This window comes from Osmia bicornis, chromosome 5 (assembly GCF_907164935.1).
Source record: "Osmia bicornis bicornis chromosome 5, iOsmBic2.1, whole genome shotgun sequence".
Lineage (NCBI taxonomy): Eukaryota > Metazoa > Arthropoda > Insecta > Hymenoptera > Megachilidae > Osmia > Osmia bicornis.
Window position 1 is genome coordinate 3,773,438 of NC_060220.1, and position 18,420 is coordinate 3,791,857.

At 45.9% G+C, this 18,420-nt stretch overlaps 1 protein-coding gene and 1 long non-coding RNA gene across 2 annotated transcripts in view; one reads left to right on the forward strand and one right to left on the reverse strand.

Moving 5' to 3' along the window:
* Nucleotides 1-9,833, reverse strand: part of LOC114880550 — a 103,008-nt gene extending 93,175 nt beyond the window's left edge. The window contains exon 1 of the long non-coding RNA XR_003790099.2: nt 9,475-9,833. This is a non-coding gene — a long non-coding RNA (uncharacterized LOC114880550). The remainder of the gene's footprint in view (nt 1-9,474) is intronic.
* Nucleotides 1-18,420, forward strand: part of LOC114880531 (protein glass-like) — a 48,724-nt gene that overhangs the window by 2,871 nt on the left and 27,433 nt on the right. The window lies entirely within an intron of this gene.

The following is an 18,420-nucleotide window of genomic DNA, read 5'->3' on the forward strand; positions in this document are numbered from 1 at the left end:
TATCGTTAATCTCTAATTACCGGGCACGGTCGTCGCGGTATCTCGATCGTCGATGCCTATTCGCGTGCTGCTTTCTGCGACGATAATTAAATCACTCACTGTTCTATTACATTCCTCGGAACAACGGTAGGCAACGTAAAGCTGTCAACGAGATAAGAGCAACGTTAGTGCTTTACGACACCTTTCCACAAAATAACATTCGGCGCTGTGAATGCCTTTCCACTGATATCATTTACGACTAACGTTTTACCGAGAATATGTTTAACGAGCGATAATAAAACTATCTAATAAACTGCAAGATTAAAATTAATTGATTGTGGTAATCGAGTTTATCGCGGTGATCATCGATGGTTGCAATTACACTTCCGCGGTTACTTTTAACGTGGGGTAAAATTTGCAATAACGATCAAGATAGAATCTACATACTGAATCTGGTGTACTATAAAAAGGATAAGATATTTTGTTAACACGTTGATTGCTCTAGGGGTTGCGCTGAAAACCAGTCAGGTTAAAATAAGTAAAAAGATTTTTACAATATTTGAATAGATTTTAATTTATTTTATAAATTTATCTATCGTAGTATTAAATTAAAAATTAATAACATAAAATTTCAATTAAATTAATCAATTGAGTTCCAATATGTCTGTTTCTACTGTGACACTTATGCATCAACTCGATAAAGTCTTACGAATCCTTGTAAATCAAACAGCGGATATATAAAATAGAATAAAAGAAAAGAATTAAATTGCGAGATAATGGTCGCAGACAATGCAGATATGCATGCCACTGGCGAAGTATAACAAACGATACTTTCATAATTCACGTGCAGTAGCGATTCAGACGTTACGTAACGTGGCAAATACAGCAAATATCCGTGGAACGTCACACGACCGAGACACCGACCAGTCAACGTACGATTGTACGATTTTGTTTCATAAGCGAACCGCGACCGCTACCGCCGCACAATACGCGTGTGTATTACTCGCAAGTTTCCTCGCGCGGCCAAACAGACCGGAGAAAACGTTCTGTTCCCTTCCGATTATTTTCGTTTTCTAATGCATCGTTTACTTCTGTTCGAAACTACACCCGACCACGTACTCTCATTTTATTACGACGACGTAACTGTTGCTTTCCGCTGACAGACCCGTATTATTATCAAGCCGGTAATGAGTTTCGATTGATCGGTAGCTCTTGGAATGGATAGATAAGCGCGGTAATAAGGCGTTTCTTAGGCACGAATACAGGACAGGTGTACGAGTTAGTTCCTAATTAAGTTACATTTCGACGACAATGTTCATGTGGGATCTTAAAATATTCCTTGCCATCTTGTTCCTTTTACAATGAAACACAGAGAAATTGCTTTTCATTTATTTGTAATTAAGCAATTACCTTTACCTTGTATTCGTAATTATTGCAAATTTACCGCAACCGGTAGATCCTTTGAGCGCGGCAGGACATCATTGTAATTCGCCAGAACTTGTAATATTGTAATTCAACTTGTTCAATACTCGACGAGTTTGGTATTCCGGTAGCATAGCAACTAGTGACCGACCTGCCGGCAGCATTTATTACGCTCTCAAATGTATGTGCACACGTAAACGTCATAGAATCGTCTCGCGTGCCCCAAGTCGTTCGTTGTTGCCCGCATACGCACGGGCGTCTTTGATTTTACACGCGAATCGAGTAGATTATACCACGCCACCGTGAAATAATTACTTTTGAAATTACCGCTTTAAAAATGGCCTGTTAATCGCGGTTTCTTGGGGTAGCGCACGCGTTGCAGTTTTGCTGCGATAAACGCGTGCGCCGTTCAATTGTTAAAAAATTACTTGGACCATTTATTTAGGTAACGCTGAAAATACTTATCGACGAATTCCTGAAAGTTTCTTGTTCTTTCACGCTCGGCGATTACGCGGTGTTCTGGTCGAAAGTCGCGCGTTGACGATCGTGTTTGTTTTTCCCCGTAGGAATAAGCGTGCCTCGATTATCGACAATCGACTACTGTGTAGAATCGAGCGGAATTTCTTAGGTAGTCAACGCGAGCGTCATAAAGAAATTCCAGCACGGTAACCCCCCGGGTTTCTTCCTGTACCGGTAGCTCGGTCGACTAGTGGTTGGATGTAGCCGACCTTATATATCCCTCGTATATCACTATGCACCTTGGTTGCGTGCGCGAACTCGACACGAACGCGTACACGCGCGCTGCGTGCAAAGAGCTGCAACTAGCGACGCGTGTGCGTGTAAGCTAGAGGAGACAGATGCATAACGCGCACGCATTTACATCTCGACACGCGAAAGACCCCTCGACTTTTTCCTCTCTTCGCCGCTGTTCGCCTCGTCTGGCTCGATTCTACGATTGGGACTCTATTCTTCCTTCAGGATCGTTCCGCGTCGGCCATCGAGCTTCTTCCCGCGTTTGTAAACATATTTTTGTTAAGTACAATGATAGAGTTTCTTATTTTTCAATTACGCAATCGATGATATTTAAATTATTGCTTGATAAAGCAGCACCAGTCTATGTCATTAATGACCTAATCTTTGAACAGCGAAAGTTTGGGTCAATGGTGACTCCAATTTGCAATTTGAAATTTAAAAAATTAAATACAATTAAATTGGGACTCTCTTCACGGTCAGTCATCCGAGGGTTAAAAGTCAATGCAACGCTAAACCTTTGAATATAAAAAAGTGATTGCCATTCAAAAAGGGCTAGAATCACGATGAACACTTTCAAGGCACGCGCGATAGAAGGAACTTGCGAATTCTACCTAGAAGCAGCTGCTGCCACAACGTCGAAAGAAACCTCGAAGAGTATCCTAGACTCCCGCTCGTCCTAGGATCGTGTATAGAGAGATGGAAGATGGCCGGGCAGACAGACAAACGGAAAGAGAGATTGACAGGCGGAAGGTCCTGCTTCTCGAAAAGATTACGACGCCGGTAGCACGTGCCCCATTCAAGACACCGAACAGGGGAACCACCCTCGTAACTTAACCTAACCTAATCCAACCTCCTTGCCCCGACTATTCAGACCGTGACGAGGCAGCCTTCTTTGTTCAGCCGGATTCAATCTGAGAGGCAACGATTCAAACGTCTCTCGGTTTCTTCCTCTTTTCTTTACCCTCCCCCATCGGCTTTCTCACTTTTTTATCGCGCCACGCATCAGGAAGTTATAACGTCTGCCCTTCGAAGTACTGCCCTTTTGATTCTTGAATTTAGACGGCCAATTAGAGAGAAACGAGACTGGTAAGAAAAAAATAGGATGCGATCCGACGACGTTGTTTTTAACCCTTCAGACAGAGGATACTGAGTCATCGAAAAAGACCGCCACACTTGAGTGAAATTTAAGTGAAAAATAGATACATACAAGAAATTGAAACCTAGAAAAATAAAAGCCGCGTCGTACACTCTTTCGTAAATTGTTTTCGATTTTGTCGAAAGTCAACGATCTTTAATAAACTACTAAAAGAACGACCTATCGTTTGGACGCTCTGTTTTTTGAACGGCAACTTCTTGAAAAGATCTGCTTACGTATCGGGAGCCGGGTACCGAGCGGGCAATTTGTCAGTGGCAAACGGTTTCACGCTCCTTCGTGTACAATAAATCAAGACGAGTTTCGGATAGTTAGACCGTTTACACGCCCTTCAAAGTCCACGGGACACCATTTACCAGCATCTTGTAAAAGATTATGTGCCGCGGCACGTCGGTTTCGCAGCTACTCTGACTTTTCTTCGGACAGAGAGGAGCAGCTTTGTAAGAAATCGCCCACCCGCCGCTGTTGTTTGCCCCGTTTAGGATCAATGACAATGCTAACACGCCTACAGCTTGTAACGAGCACCAATGCTGCTGACCATCGTCCAGTTCAGAAAAATGTATACAAGCTTCTGCCCTTGTGGAAAGGACGAGGAAGGTTTCCTGAACTGTACTGAATGGAAGAAAAATTGAACGAGGGAGACTGTGACCTCCCTTTAGAATCGGATTCGGGTCATCCTTGCAACTGTCTTGCCCATGGGCGCGTGCTAAGGATTTACGTCCAACATATTGAGTTAAGTTAAAATTGCAATAACTAAAGATGGACATAGGTTTATAAAATTGATAGAGAAATGATGGTATGCAGAAAATACAAAAAATTCCTCAGAACCGAACATCATTATTCAATCACTCGCGAATATAATAACCATCTTTCTCTGGCGTAATCAAGCGTTCCAAAGGAAGCATCGTTTTTACTAAACGACACCAGGCTTTCATTATTACCCGCTATATTAAAGCCTGTTAGTTTCCTCGGTTAATCATATATTCGCCAGGATGATCCTATTCTAAGCAGCGGCGAGTAGTTTGCTTGGAAACTTCCGCGTAGACGTTCTAACCACGATCGAGGCATTATGCTCCTCGTTGTATGACGCTCCACCTTCGGGAGCCATCGATAATAACGTTTATTGGATGTTACCACGCGTGTAACGCAACGGCAGAACAATTTGCGTCCCTTTTGATGCCTTCAGCTTCTTTTCATCGTCGGCTCGAAAGGATCGCGAAACTCCGGCCTGGTAGAAGGGAACGAGAAGCGTTTTGTGCTGTCGCGTTGAAAGGGAGACTCTCCGGTTGCGAAAGCATCGGGAACGATGCCGCGGGCAATCGTTAATAATAAGAGTGTATTATAAGCCACGGAATCAAAGTGTAGCGTGCAATTACACGTCAATTCCGTCAACGTATTTCGTCACGCTGCAGGATACCTTCGGTGACCGAAAAGGAACGCCCGTTCTTTTCTCCCTGTACCGAGAGGTTGTCGCGTGTTTGTTACTTTCTTTTTCAACTTTTCTCTTCTCCCCCATTGAAACTCACTTTCCTAGGTATTCCCTTTGGCGTAGCGAGATTACTAATAAAATTAACAGCGAAGCTACTATTATTCAATCTCTAAAGGAATATTCTCATATATTTAATATTTTACAATGACAATTGGAAAAGTAATTTTAAAAATTCCGCGCGGTATCGTTCAAAGACTTCTGGCTTCCCAAAGATACCCACCAAGAGGTAACTTAATATAACTCCTGGCTCCATTATTCTTTCGAACGAAAGAGAGCAAATAGAGACAGCAGAGGGTTACATCGCACCCCTACGGTTTTCGTTTATTCCTGCGCCATTGTTTCGAGGCAACGTGCAACGTGGACCACGGGTCTAAAAGGCGCGTATAGGCGCGCGTAACACACGCACGCACGGTTTACACGTCGTGTAGAATGCAAGCTGCAACAGCGAACCTCGTCATAACGGTCGTCGACGAGGTTATGAGGAATACGGGCAACAGGACAGGCAGCCAGGGCCATTATTGTGCACGGACGACGATCTTTATGTAAGATCTTACACGAGGAGAACCCATGGGGTCCTGCGGCGCACGCCCATCACGCGGAGGGTGGCTGCGGTTTCACTATTTTTCTTACCCTCTTCCTTCCTCCTTCGGGAACACCGTAATCTTTCTTCTCGTCCTTTCTTCCATCTACCCCTCCCTTTTGCCGCCTCGTAAATCTCGAGGTGTTGAAACAGTCGAACGAAGGACGGGGGTTTATGCCACGAGGGTAGAAAACACGTCGAGAAGAAACTTATGTACGACTTCTGTGCGCGGACCTATAAGCTTTCATTAATTTGATACATGTATATATACTTGTATAATTAACTAAACGTATGCCACCCCTTTAAGCCAGAAATTTTACTCTCGGCGGGGAAATCGTGACTGAAGGGTCCCGCGAGCGGGAGCAGCAACAGGTGTCAAGGGAAAAGAGTATCCGAGAAGGGAAAATCAATCGTGAAAATAAACTACCCTTGTTCGTTTCTATATTACATATCAAGTACAACTCAAACAACATCCATGACTAAACTAAAATCATGATAATCATCGTGTGCCCCAAATAGTATTGAAAATAATCAGAGCTATCGAAGATCTATACTCGAAATGAGATCGATCATACTACAACCTGGCTCGCAATCTTCATCGTTGACAATTGACACGATCGTCGGTCATTAAGGATCTTGTAGCTACAAGAACTCTCGTTCCGAATTACTTGCGTCTTTTTCTTTCGAACGATACCGATAGCTCTGTTCGCCTCCCACCGGCTGTCCATCTGGAGAATGCCACGAGTAGGCTCATTAATTGGCCCCGTTCGAGAGAAACGAAGGGAAAAATGTTCTAGCGGTGGCAAAGGCACGGTCGCCTTCTCTTTGCCAGTGGTTTCGTGTACAAACACGATCGGTTAGGTATTTGTGTGACGATAGGTTGGTAGGGGCGAACCCTAATGAGGATCCCCTACCATCGAGTGGCGAACGAGCGGCGCAAAGTAAATGAGCAGGTGCCTCTGGTATGCGCCCCGCCTACGCTTTCCACTTGCTCTTGTCCCCGGTCCGACTTGCTCGAGCAAGTCTCATCCTCGTCCTTTTTTCATGCCAGCCCGTAGATAGCATCGCGGAAAAGTGGTTCTTGATATATTACCAAAGTCGAGCGGCGCGGACAAATTATTCTCATATTCCCCTCCCTTCTGATCCGACCGGAACCGATTACATTAGAGTGCATTAGGCAGAATCTCGTGTCATAACTCAGGATTAATTTCTACGGGGGAAGACTAGTGGTGTCTTGGTTAACGAGTTATAGGAGTAACATTAAGATACTTCAGCATGGATCATTTAACAGGCTGTATTGCTTAATCTTCACGCTGCATAATTTATTTATTTAACGATCCATGGAAAATTAATATTTTCAAGAAATAATTCGTAAGATTCTTGGTGTCTTGGCAAAATTCTGATTTATTAAGTGAAAAGTTTTTGATTTCAAAACTTCGATTTTAATCAGAGTCGAAGCAATTATTGTTTGCGCGACTCGTGTTCCTTCGCCGTGATTTGCACCTTCGCTCATCGTCGGTCGTTAGACCTTTCAACCTTGAGAGGAGACCTTCTCAAGGTGAGTAGACGCCGCGACACGTCGCAGCTAAATCGGGAGGAGAGTTCTCGGAGCTAGACTCCTCTTCTAGGGTGTATAACGTACCCGTAAAGTGGTCTTCGAGACAGAGCAAACGATCGCGCTTTTTAATACCAGCCAGGACTGTGTTGCGTGTTCACTGTTCACGCATCGAACGTGCGGACGTACCACGTGTTTGCTTAAAATCTTGACGCATGACCGGCTGATTTGTTTTCCCATTCTCAGGGCCGCGACTACTTGCCTGTCCATTCAAATAAATTTTACTAATGCTTCATTTTACATTTATTTCATTTCGGTTCGATCATTTTTTGGTGATAGACGGGGATGAAATTTGCAATTTGACTGAAATTCTTCATTTTTCCACGTAAAACTTAACGGAAATTGTTAGCAAAAATCTGCTTTGCATATTCGAAAGTTGTGAGATTCGAGTAAAATGAGTTCGAGTCTGTTAGTTTACCGAGAGACGAGTCATCGTCCGTCCTTCGTGGATGTTGCGCTATTGGTGACACACCGAGTCTCCCTCGTTTCCTTCTTCTCGATCCTCTTTTGTGCCTTTACTCCCGCTTCAGAGGACAGAGGCCCGTCCTCTACGGGCCTTCGTTCGTCGCGGTATGTAAATACGTGGAACGAGAAGGCTGCTCATCTCGGACGACCGACCGACCGCGGTGCATCGTATCGTATTCTGCCGCCATTTGTCTTCGCGATCCGGGATTACGTTACCACGATGATACACGATGACATTTATTTTGGGATTTGTACGGGTCGCCGTGGCCCTTTTCTCCACACCGTATCCTACGTGAAACGCGTCTTTCGTCGGTCTGCCTACGCGTTCCTCTTGTAACGAACGAGGAATGCTCTCCAACTCGAGTTTTGTTGTTATCGTGTAAACTAGACCGGTCAAAGCAACATTACACGTACGCGTACGATTAAGCAGATCGAAGGATAAAGTATGTAGTTTGAAAGATATTCGGAAGGTATTCGCGATTCTTCGAAACGACTCTTATCCAAACACGACGATGAAGGAAGATCGATGAATCGTCGCGAGCCGGAATTGAACAATCGCGTGAGAATTGTGTAAACGCAGATGCCCTTAAGAAGCCACCCCACCCCCGATTTAAGGGAACATAAAAAGGGAGCACGTGGCAAAGATCAAACAGCTGGATCATCTCGTGCGTGCGTGCGTGCATTCGTTCCTTCGTGCCTTTAGGTAAGGATCTTTTTCTTGCGGAAAAGGTGGGTACGCGTGCGACCCAGGTGCAACCTCGGCAACCTTCGAAGGCGTGCGTGACAATGCGAGTACGCACGTGTGGGATACGTCGTCGTGACATGAAAGTCGCTCGAAAAAAAAAAGAACAGAACTTCTTTACAAACGGCAGATAACGTTCTTGCTACCGTTTTGATTGAAAAGATGGCGTCGCATCGAATCAACGCGACCAATTTTCACGCTATTTTCTGAATCAAGGAAGTCGTAACGAAATATCTTATTTATTATACAAGCGTAAAGTGAACCAAGAACGTCGTCACACGGGAGTTACGTCAACACAGAGTAGAAATTGGCAAAGAAATCAGGAAACAACAGGCTGAATGACGCGCCTATGTGCTTATATCTATGCATACGCCAACATCGTGTCTATAATTATGTTTGATTTTGCGGATCTCTCGTGGAACGGCCGCGTGGGTGGAATGTCGAGGAATCGTTTCGAAAGTGCAACGGATTCTTTGACGGCGTCATCGCGTCGATACTGATTCATTAAAGTTATTAATATAATCGATAACCTATCAGACTTCTTAAACATGGGAAAAAACAGTTTACCAAATCGCTGATCTTCCCAAAGGATAAAACCCACGCAATTATCGCTTCAAGCTTTAAACTTTCATTAATATCCTCGAACGGTATTTTCTGCGAATGAAACGAAACTCGTTCGGTGAGATGGGAAACACGCGTGTTAAATATGGAAATGCCGCGTTAATACGTCGCAAATGAGCTGCGTGTAACGCTTAAAAGGAAGTAGACGAGCCTTGAATATATTCATGGCACACGAGCTCCTAAAATAAATCGACTTGAGTATTCTGCACTTTACGGTTCTCCGTGTGCTATTGGGCTGTCGTGCCGGTTCTTCCGTTAAAGGAAAAAAAAAAGAAAGAAAAAGAAAAGAAGAAGGTAAACACGAGTGTCTAGAAAAAATTGAAATGGTCGAGCGGCCACTTAGCGAGTACTCACGACATAGTGGACACGTGTCTAAAGCGTGGCTAGAACCTTAACCACGTGTCAATATCTCAAGGGACGATTATTTACAAAAGTCATAGAAGAGGCGAGACGCGTTAGACATTTTTATCCAAGACTTCGAAAGAAACCACCGGATGCTTATTACCGCCTACTGTGTACAAGTTAGAACATATATTCTCTTCGAATAATTGAAAAAATTTCATTTCATTACTGTCGTTTCGCTAGAGGATTCGCACTTGTTGCGCACGCAAAGAAGGCTGTCAAATAAATACAAACGTCCCTCATATTTACTCACCTGATCGATGCGTGAAGAAATTGCGTAATTTATCGGGGAAAAAAAGGGTTGATCCTGTCGAATGCGCGGGATTTTCAGTGACGGAAAGGCAGGATATTCGTGTTCGGAAAGCTTTTGCGCGCGCAAGAACTCACCCTCGGCGCGTGGGCAGGCCCGAGTAGAGAAACCAGTAAGAGACTTCCCTCTCTGTCGTCTTGTTCTTCTCTTCCACCGTAGCTACTCCGCTAGGTTTCGCTTTCTCTGTCTGGCTATCGCTCACCTTGCCGGTAAAAACAGCACGAGGTAGCCGGTCGCGAGTATAAGGGTAGGGGGATAGGCGTGGTTCGATTCCCGTAGGTACACCGGGAAACGATAGTGTTCGTGCGCCCACCTCGCGCCTACTGAGCTCGGTTAGGTCGAGGCGAACACGAAGGGGGGCGAGTCTACCCGAAGATAGTTGATGGTGGGGGTAGCTGGCACGGGTTGCGCAGTGGGGAGAGAAGGGGAGTTAAGGTTCGCACACACGAAAATCGGTGGGGACGAGGCCTGTGCACGTGTAGGAGACGGAGAGGGGCGAAGGGAGTCGAACACGGCCGAAGGTGAAACCCGCGAGCCGTCGTAGCCTCGCAGTCGGCGCGAGACCGCGCTACTGGAAGGGTCGGTGTGTTGTCATATTATGTGAATGGTACGCAACGCCTCTCTCAGATTCTCTCTTTCCACCATTTCTCGCTTCTAATCAGCTCGTATACGGCAGAAAAGCGACAACGACTAAACTGAAACAAAACAGGAACGAGCGTAGAGAAAACCGGGAGGAAAGAAGATACGCTACCGTGGCTCCGGTGTCCGCGAAACCACCCTTTCCCGCTCGACTTCAGTGATTGAACGAAGGACAGTTTTTTCTTTGTCATCTCGCGCGTAAGGGAGACGCGTTCGCAGATCGTATCGATAATCGAGTATTAATCGCGATACGATTGAACAGCCACCGGTCGCTGTACACGATATTTACAATTCGATAAATCATCGAAGAAACGTGGAGATGTAACACGAGTAAATCCACGATCGGTTGGATACCGACGGACCGAAGAATTCTGTGATCCCGATGTGCCTGGTTGTATATTATTTACGAAACGTATCGGCTTCGAGCGTCTTACGACGCGATCAACAAACAGAACTGAGAAGTGCGTCCGCTCCAAACGTGTGTGTTCACCGAGCTAAGGATACACTTTTTTCTGTGACGTTCGATCGTAAATACCGAGGAACATTTATCCTCCCATTTAATTCTAGTGCCATTTGTTCGAATGAAGTAAAAAAAGAAAAAAAAAAGAAAAAGATAGTGAGAGACAAAAGATTAGTGCCGTGCTGTTATAGATATGAAAACGTAAGAAAGATAACAGCCTCGCGGCGTGTATTGTGTGTGATATTTCGATCGCGATCGATCATCGGAGGATTATTGGTGTTGATTTGTTGTTTCATAATCGTCTATACGTATTGTATTTCCGGTGTATTTGTGTCGACCGATCGTTGAAGAAACTCCTCGCGACGGCTCGGAGACGATCGCTAGCTGTGATAACGAACGTTGTTTCGATTTTAAGTAAGTTCAGTGCCTGGCCTCTCTGTGATTTCGTGACATTATATTTACCGTCGGAGCTTTACTTCCAACCCATCGTCAATTCCACTTAAGTGTCGCAAGGTGGAAAGGGTTGAATTTTGAGAGGATCGGATGCGCGGGAACCTTTAACCATTACTGGGTAAGCCAGAGAAGGCGATTTTCCTAAGCGTTGACATAAGCAGCACGCCGCTTATGTCGACGATACACGCGTTATCTTCGCAAGGTTACACGATCATCTTTCGATTCGTACAATGTAATTATCGATAGGTATCCTCGTATCTATCGAACACGTACGCTTCGCTGTTTCGAAAAAGTATACGCTTTAGAAACATTTTATGGATTCGAAATGAACATCGAAGAAATCTCTCGGAACGGTAGTGATACATTGTCATCTAAAGAAATCGGAGCAGCGACGCAACGTGCCGTTTTAAGCTGTCGCCACAACGTGCAACTCGATCGCTTTAACGCGTTAAATGCCACAGTGAAAACAGACGCGTGTAGTCAGACACATCGAAACGCCACTGATTTTTAATTAAATTTAAGCTTTCAGTTTAATACTATTGTTATTCAATATTTGTTTCTTCTCTTATCATGAATATAATGGTTAAAATAATTAAAATTGAAAAATTAGGTCACTAGGTTTAGAGTACCTAATTCCTGACTTGATTCCATAGTGTCGCAACCCAGGTTTTCTAGAATACAATGTATCGCATTATTCCTAATGAACGCCATTATGAATTCTTTCCCTTCGAATTTATATTATTTTATAAAAATCATTTTAACAAGGACAATTTTCGCGGGATACGATAACTAATAGTTGGTACAAAAGCCTTTTTCTTTTCTTCACCCTCGGTGCACAGCACACACAGGTGCATTTATAATCCGTGTCACACAACTTGCCCTTCCATCGTCACGTGCGAGGGCGGTTTAACAGCATGCGGCGAGCTCGTTGAAGCGTCGCGGCGCTAAGCGTCGGAAGTAGAGCGGATGCGCGTGTTAGGGCGAACGCGTATGAACACATCTCTTTTCACGCTCGACCTTTTCCCTCTTATAACGTCGTAACGAATTTATAAGCTCGTTTAATTTTATCATCGACAGATCAAACTTGAGTATAATTAACTGCCAACACTTTCATCGAATGATATTTAGAATAGAGCGACGTTAAGGTGTCGTTTATCCACGTTCCACGAGCATCCGGTTACTTCCGAACAGGGGTGCACGTAACGACGAAGCATTTTTGTAGGATATTCAGGTGCAGCTAGTAGCGTGTCACGTGCGAGGGAGGTTTTAACATCGGAAGTGGAGCGAACACGCGCGTTAGGTCAGCCACGTAGAACGATCAGCTACGACCAATCTCTTTTACGCGTGTCCCTTCACGGCTCGTGACTCTGATGCGCGTGCTAATCCTTTGTGTCGATGTAACCAACGTACGGGCATTGCACGCGCGTGCATTCAGCTAAAAGTAACATCGACTTAAACGAATTTCATACGCGAAACAATATAGAATCGCTCGTAAATCCTCTTCCTTCGATTGTCTTCCTCTATGCGTCGTACACGTAGCGGAGTTATAGAATAGCGTTCGCAAATCGCGTTGTTTCGTATCGAACAGGACGGTATTGAAATCGTACGGATACGGTATTCAAGGGAACGGAACGGAACACGAAACGCGAGACAATATATTCGATTTCGCGATTGACGTAAGAATTTAACACCGACGCGTAAACAAACGTGAAGGAATCCTATTCGAGCGAAGAAAATCAGTACATACATACGTTCGACTTCGAACGTAACGAAAGTTTATTGACGCGCAAACGGCCTGGTCAATGGAACGCTAATCGTGCGAACTGTGCCTCCTATTGTCTCGCTCGCGTTCCTTTACCTGTGTAACGATTAAACGAAGAAGAAGCGTGTTTCGGACGCGTGAAAAAGACACGCTGCGAGACGACAGTGCACCAGGTGTCAGGTGTCACGGCTGTCCGGTTTCGTTTGCAAACACGCCGAACAACAAAAACGTTTCTTGTCGATCCTCCTCGAGGAGTACCTCCTCCAGGTGGTTCCTTCTCTGCTCGTCTGCTTCTTCCAACCGCGGCGAGAAAATATTGTTTTTGCTCGTCGACTCCATAAAATGCCACTCGAACCCTGTTATTTCTTTTCGATCCCGAGGCGAGGCTAACTTACGAGAATCGTCGCCACGATCATCGATACGCCGAACAACCTGCCAGTTATTACGTTCTAACGGGCTTACGAGCAACGTGGAATTACCATTTTTTTACCGATACGGTGGAACATTGATTATCGAATCGCTATCAAAATTTCAAGCAAGTAACAATGTTTACCTGTACTTTGGAACAGGTGTACCGTTCTAATGGTTTGTTCAAAGCGACACCAACGTCCCCTGGATTTCACAATTCCTCACGACTGATGTTACGAGAGGTGGCCGATGAAAAAGACCGCGGAGCACCGCCCACCGAGCGACTTGTCATTCGTCGATCCGTATCTTGCCGGACGATTTATCGTGTTTTATGCACATATTCGCGCCCACCGGTTGGCGCGGCGGCGACGGTGCAGCGTCGTCGCGTCCCGCATGCGGGCAGCTGCTGCATCAAGAGCAGGGCTACCCTGCGCATAATGATACATTGCGCCGGACATGAAAGTTATAAGCTTTAATTCGAGGCTCGCGCGATTCGCCGTACGGTGACCGTATATCGATCGCCAATTTGCTATGCAGATACCAAGGCCTTTCGGTGCGTTCCCTGAACGCAGCCCCTGCAATCTTTTCCCCCTCCGCTCTGGCTGCCACCCTTTACACCCTTTGCTCTCGTTCTGCGGGCCCTCTAAGGGAACAGTGCTCGTGCAGAAATAGAATAAGCGAAGATTAAAGTAGAGCCTATCTCTGCGATAAGATTATACACGTCGAGGATGCGAAGACGATTATACAGCTTGTCGTTCGTTCGCGCGACTTTTCTTATTTCTCGCCCGTTCCCCGTCCTCCTGTTCTCCCGATACGTGCATCCAAACGGAATTTCACTAGTCCGTGGAAATGTTGATCGGGACGCGTCGTGGCGGACGATGATTCTTTTCAATGCCAGTCGATCGGGGGTGAGAAACTCGTTGGATAAATTGATGCCGGCTGATCGAATCGGATCCACGATGAAATGGACGTCTTCCATGGTGGCCGCAGACACACGCGGCACACCGCAAGAAAGGAAAGGGAAAACGTGTCGGGACCGGTATCGGGATCGTTCGCCATTTCGTTCGTACGGGATGCTCGAACGCTGGCAATCTCTTGCGGCGCGGCTCTTATGCCGCAATTAGGAAATCCATTTGGTGTAATTGCGCGAACGAAGGAGATCGCCGTCCCGCAGCTACCGTGCTTAATCAAACGCCCTTAATCGTTTACCTATACCCATAGACCGATATCGAGAATCACCGCGTATTTCCCCGTGCAGAACCTTGTCACGATTCCGTGATGGAAACCGAGCGCGTTTCTCCTGGCTAATTCGACCAGATCAAGCCTTGAATTCGCGAAGATGGCGATGGGATGCACCGCGAAGGAAGAAGACGATAACGAAAACGACGGTGTCGATCGTTGACGACCGTAATGGCCATCGATTAACGGTTTAACGATCACTCTTTGATAGTCTGCCGTAAATTGTCGACATCTCTACGACACTGAACGTTTACGAAGACGATCGATGTTTCATGAACGTGTTCACGTTGTTTCAATGTTTCGATCGATTCGTTCTTTATCTCCCGGGTGGACTTACTATAATAAATAAGAATTAGTAACGGTTGTTTTTGTTCGTCGACGAAGTTCGTTGCTGGCGCGCGATTTCGAGCGTACGCCCACGGAAATCGTACGAACGGTGTCGTAATGATCGACCATTATGCTAATCGAGTGCGAAGGCAAATCTCACAGCGATGATACACGCGGCGAATTGTCACCTGCGTGTACGAAGATTGTTCTACGTACCCGTACCAGATATTCGATGCAAATTGCAGCCGTTCGTAGTTCGCGCTAGACCTAGCTGGCTATTACGTTCGAAATGTAAACGTCGCATAAAGAATACTGCGTATTGTTGATCTTAATGATCTGGCCAACTCTAAACAGCATCGAGGATAGAAGAAAAGATCGAATGATACGTTTGAATCGGTCAGGGTGGAGTCGCCGAAGAACTCATAGGTGTAGTTCGGGTTAAAGCGATTAAAAGATAGCAGAACGCGAGGAATTTGCACGCGTTTCGTATAAATCACGCGGTTAAGTAACTCCAACAGTTTCGTATAATATTACAAAGTCTGTAACAGGTTCGGACCCGGTAGGAAAGCGTGTGAATCTTCGTCTACTTAATTCGTGTCTCGTCTGGGTAGATATAATAACATCGAAGGAAGCGGCGCGTAGGTGGTTGTCCGTGGAGTTTCTTCATCGGCTCGCAGGTGTAACGCTGGTTAACACGCGGCCAATCCCTTTCAACCATATTTTATCCCGACTGTCCATGGTCGATCTCCGACGAGAATCACGGTGGAAGGTATACACGCTTACGTAAAAGCGTTGCCGCCTATTCCTCTCGGTGTGTCCTCGGGCATCGTGGATCGTCGGAATTATTGTCCTCGTGAATCTGTCCCCACGAAGCACCGGCATAAATTCTCGTTTCGAGCATCGAACCGCGCGTCAACGTTCACCGTTATGCTAATCCACCTTTCTCCGTCGCGTTTTACTTCCTCGTTCATCGAGAAAAGAAAGCTCGGAGAGGCTGGAACGGCGGAAAATTAGCGATGCCCGCTCGATTCCATTCGAGTATTTTCATTTTCTTTATCAACACGTGCGGATCGGTCCGCGTGCGTACGGACGCGAAAGAGGTGGTGTTCTCGGGATGATCGAAGCGCAGATAACCAGCGAGCAGAGGATAGAGTTGTTAACCGTACCGTGAAGCGTTACACAGGGATTGCTCGTTGGGATGGTGGTGGTGGTGGGTGAAAGGGAAGCGAGGGTTGCGAGAAAAGCTCGGAGGGGTTGCTTCGTCCTTGACCGTGAATTCATCCCTGCGCCGCAGCCAGCAGCAGGTTGGTCGGGTTGTACGCTAGGATGCACACCGAAGGCTATCTTGTCTCGCCGTACCTTCTCCAGAAATCAATATCCCTCTCTCCTCTCTGTACCAGCAGAAACTGCGGCAACCTCTATACGCACCCCATCCGGTGTAACACGTTGCAGAAACGCGTAATTCCGGCGCATTGTTGCGATTTCGCGTTGGCCGCATCGCGCGTGCAATCACCGTAAATGTTGCGAAGAACAGTTACCGAGGACGTTTTAACGCAAACCATGCGTTCCGACCAAACGGTATTTAAATTCGAGCACATTGTTATGCAGATTTGATGGGAAACCTTGTTTCCGGTTAACGAGTGGCTTGTTTTAACGAGAGGCGGGGTTGCAGCCTGGATCGAGCACCGTGCCAATTTAATTAATCGTTCAATGAATAGACAATTTTCCTTTTGAGAGTGAATATGCAGAAATATATTTTTCTTTCACACTGGAAATTAGATTGAAACGAAAGCAAACGCGATACGATATTGATCGATACGTGATCGATGCAGATTTTAATTTTGCAACGTTACACTGTTACGTTTGCTCGATACTATGTATGTACAATACATTATCGATTGGCCGCCAGTGACACGCGGGAGGTTTTCCATCAATCCGTTTAAAAAAACAAATGAAAATCCTGTCTATCGGTCGTGTACGCGCCAGTTTAATATGTACTTACAAACAAGTCGAACGATAGTCGCTCGTATCTGTCGACGTTTTATGCCCACGGTGTCCTGTAATACTCCTACTAACGCGAGCTGGTTTTAACAGAGTAATTAACGCCCACGCGTGCGTTTAACTGGCAGGCGCGATTGACTTTGCTCTCAGGGCAGGAAGATTTGTCTTTGATACGGTGCTTTTCGCGATTACCACACGACCGGTTGTCAGTAGGAATAGTAAAAATACTATAAACTCTAGACGAATGAAAATCCACAAAAACGCGACTCTCCCACGCAGTGAACGTTAAATCTTACTTTGATCTTTATTAAAAGTGAAAATCGATGTTATATGAAGCGTGAAATTCATACGATTTTTTGAATAATCGAATTAAAATAAAATATTCCTACTCGTTGTCAATTCGAAAATTTCATTAATTAATAATTCGATCGAATGGTACGTTTCCGGTGCGTGCCATAGCTGCATTTCCGGGCGGCACGCTCACTCCCGGAATTCCTGGTGTTTATATAGGTCAGTAGGGACGCGTGGCGCCTATCGATCGACCCTGCAGTTGGAGTTCAAGGTCGCGCATCTCGTTTCAGAGGCTGCGCCGTGCGCGCGGCTGGTACACGTGCAATCCCGCGAACCCTTTGCATCTTCGCACATGGTTCTTCGTTCTCTTAACGATGCGGTACAGTTAAATCTCGTCTGAACCGAAATGAAAATAGCGAATATAAAAGTAGGTATCAATAAAGACTAATGAGAAGAAGCAGCAGGCGCCGAGATAAAGAGACGAATCGATCGATCGGGATCATTTAGACGCGTGTTTTACGATCGCTAATCTCGATGATTCGTAAGTTATCTTCTCTTCTGCTTCGTTTCCCGCCGGATTAATTCGCGTACTCTTATTTCGTGGCTGCCGGTTCGTAACGATTGCTGAACGATCGTCACCGCTAGGAAAACGATCGTTCTCGATGGTCGAACAGGTAGCTGGGTTGGGCCAGATACTTAAGTTGGTGTACGTATACCTACCTGGCGCAATCACCGAGTCGCCAAAGAGGCTGGCTACCGGAGTTAACGAGTCTCCGCAATAAACTGGACGTCGTTCGCCTCTTCGTTGCCTCGACTCGTCGTCGTTGTCGCGGCCGTTGTGTTCCTCTCGCTCTCTTTTTACTCTTTATTCGATCCGCTCCAACAGGTACCCGGTCTCTCGAGCCACGCGTGGGTAGATAGATATAGGTCCGGACCAGCCCCGAAGGGGGAGAAACGCATCGAGATATCGATAGCCCAACATCCACGCGCCTTCGACCGAAAATGAAGAACGACCACCTTACTCCGGTGTTCTCGTACGGACGCGAACCGGACGTTATCGAGCATCCCGATCTTCCTTCCCTGCTCCTCGAGCTGCACGTTCTTTTCCTGTTCAACAGTGGTTGCCAAAATGCAGAAACAGCTACCGTGCCAACGTCTTTCCGAACGGGATAATGCTGTTAATACGTGTTTTTATTGCTCGCTCGATCGGTAGCAACACCTGTCCCCATGGAAATACGATAATCGCGAAAAGTAGTCATTCCTTTGGCAAACGCGTATCGGTATCAGCTGCGGGTTTATTTGTACCTTG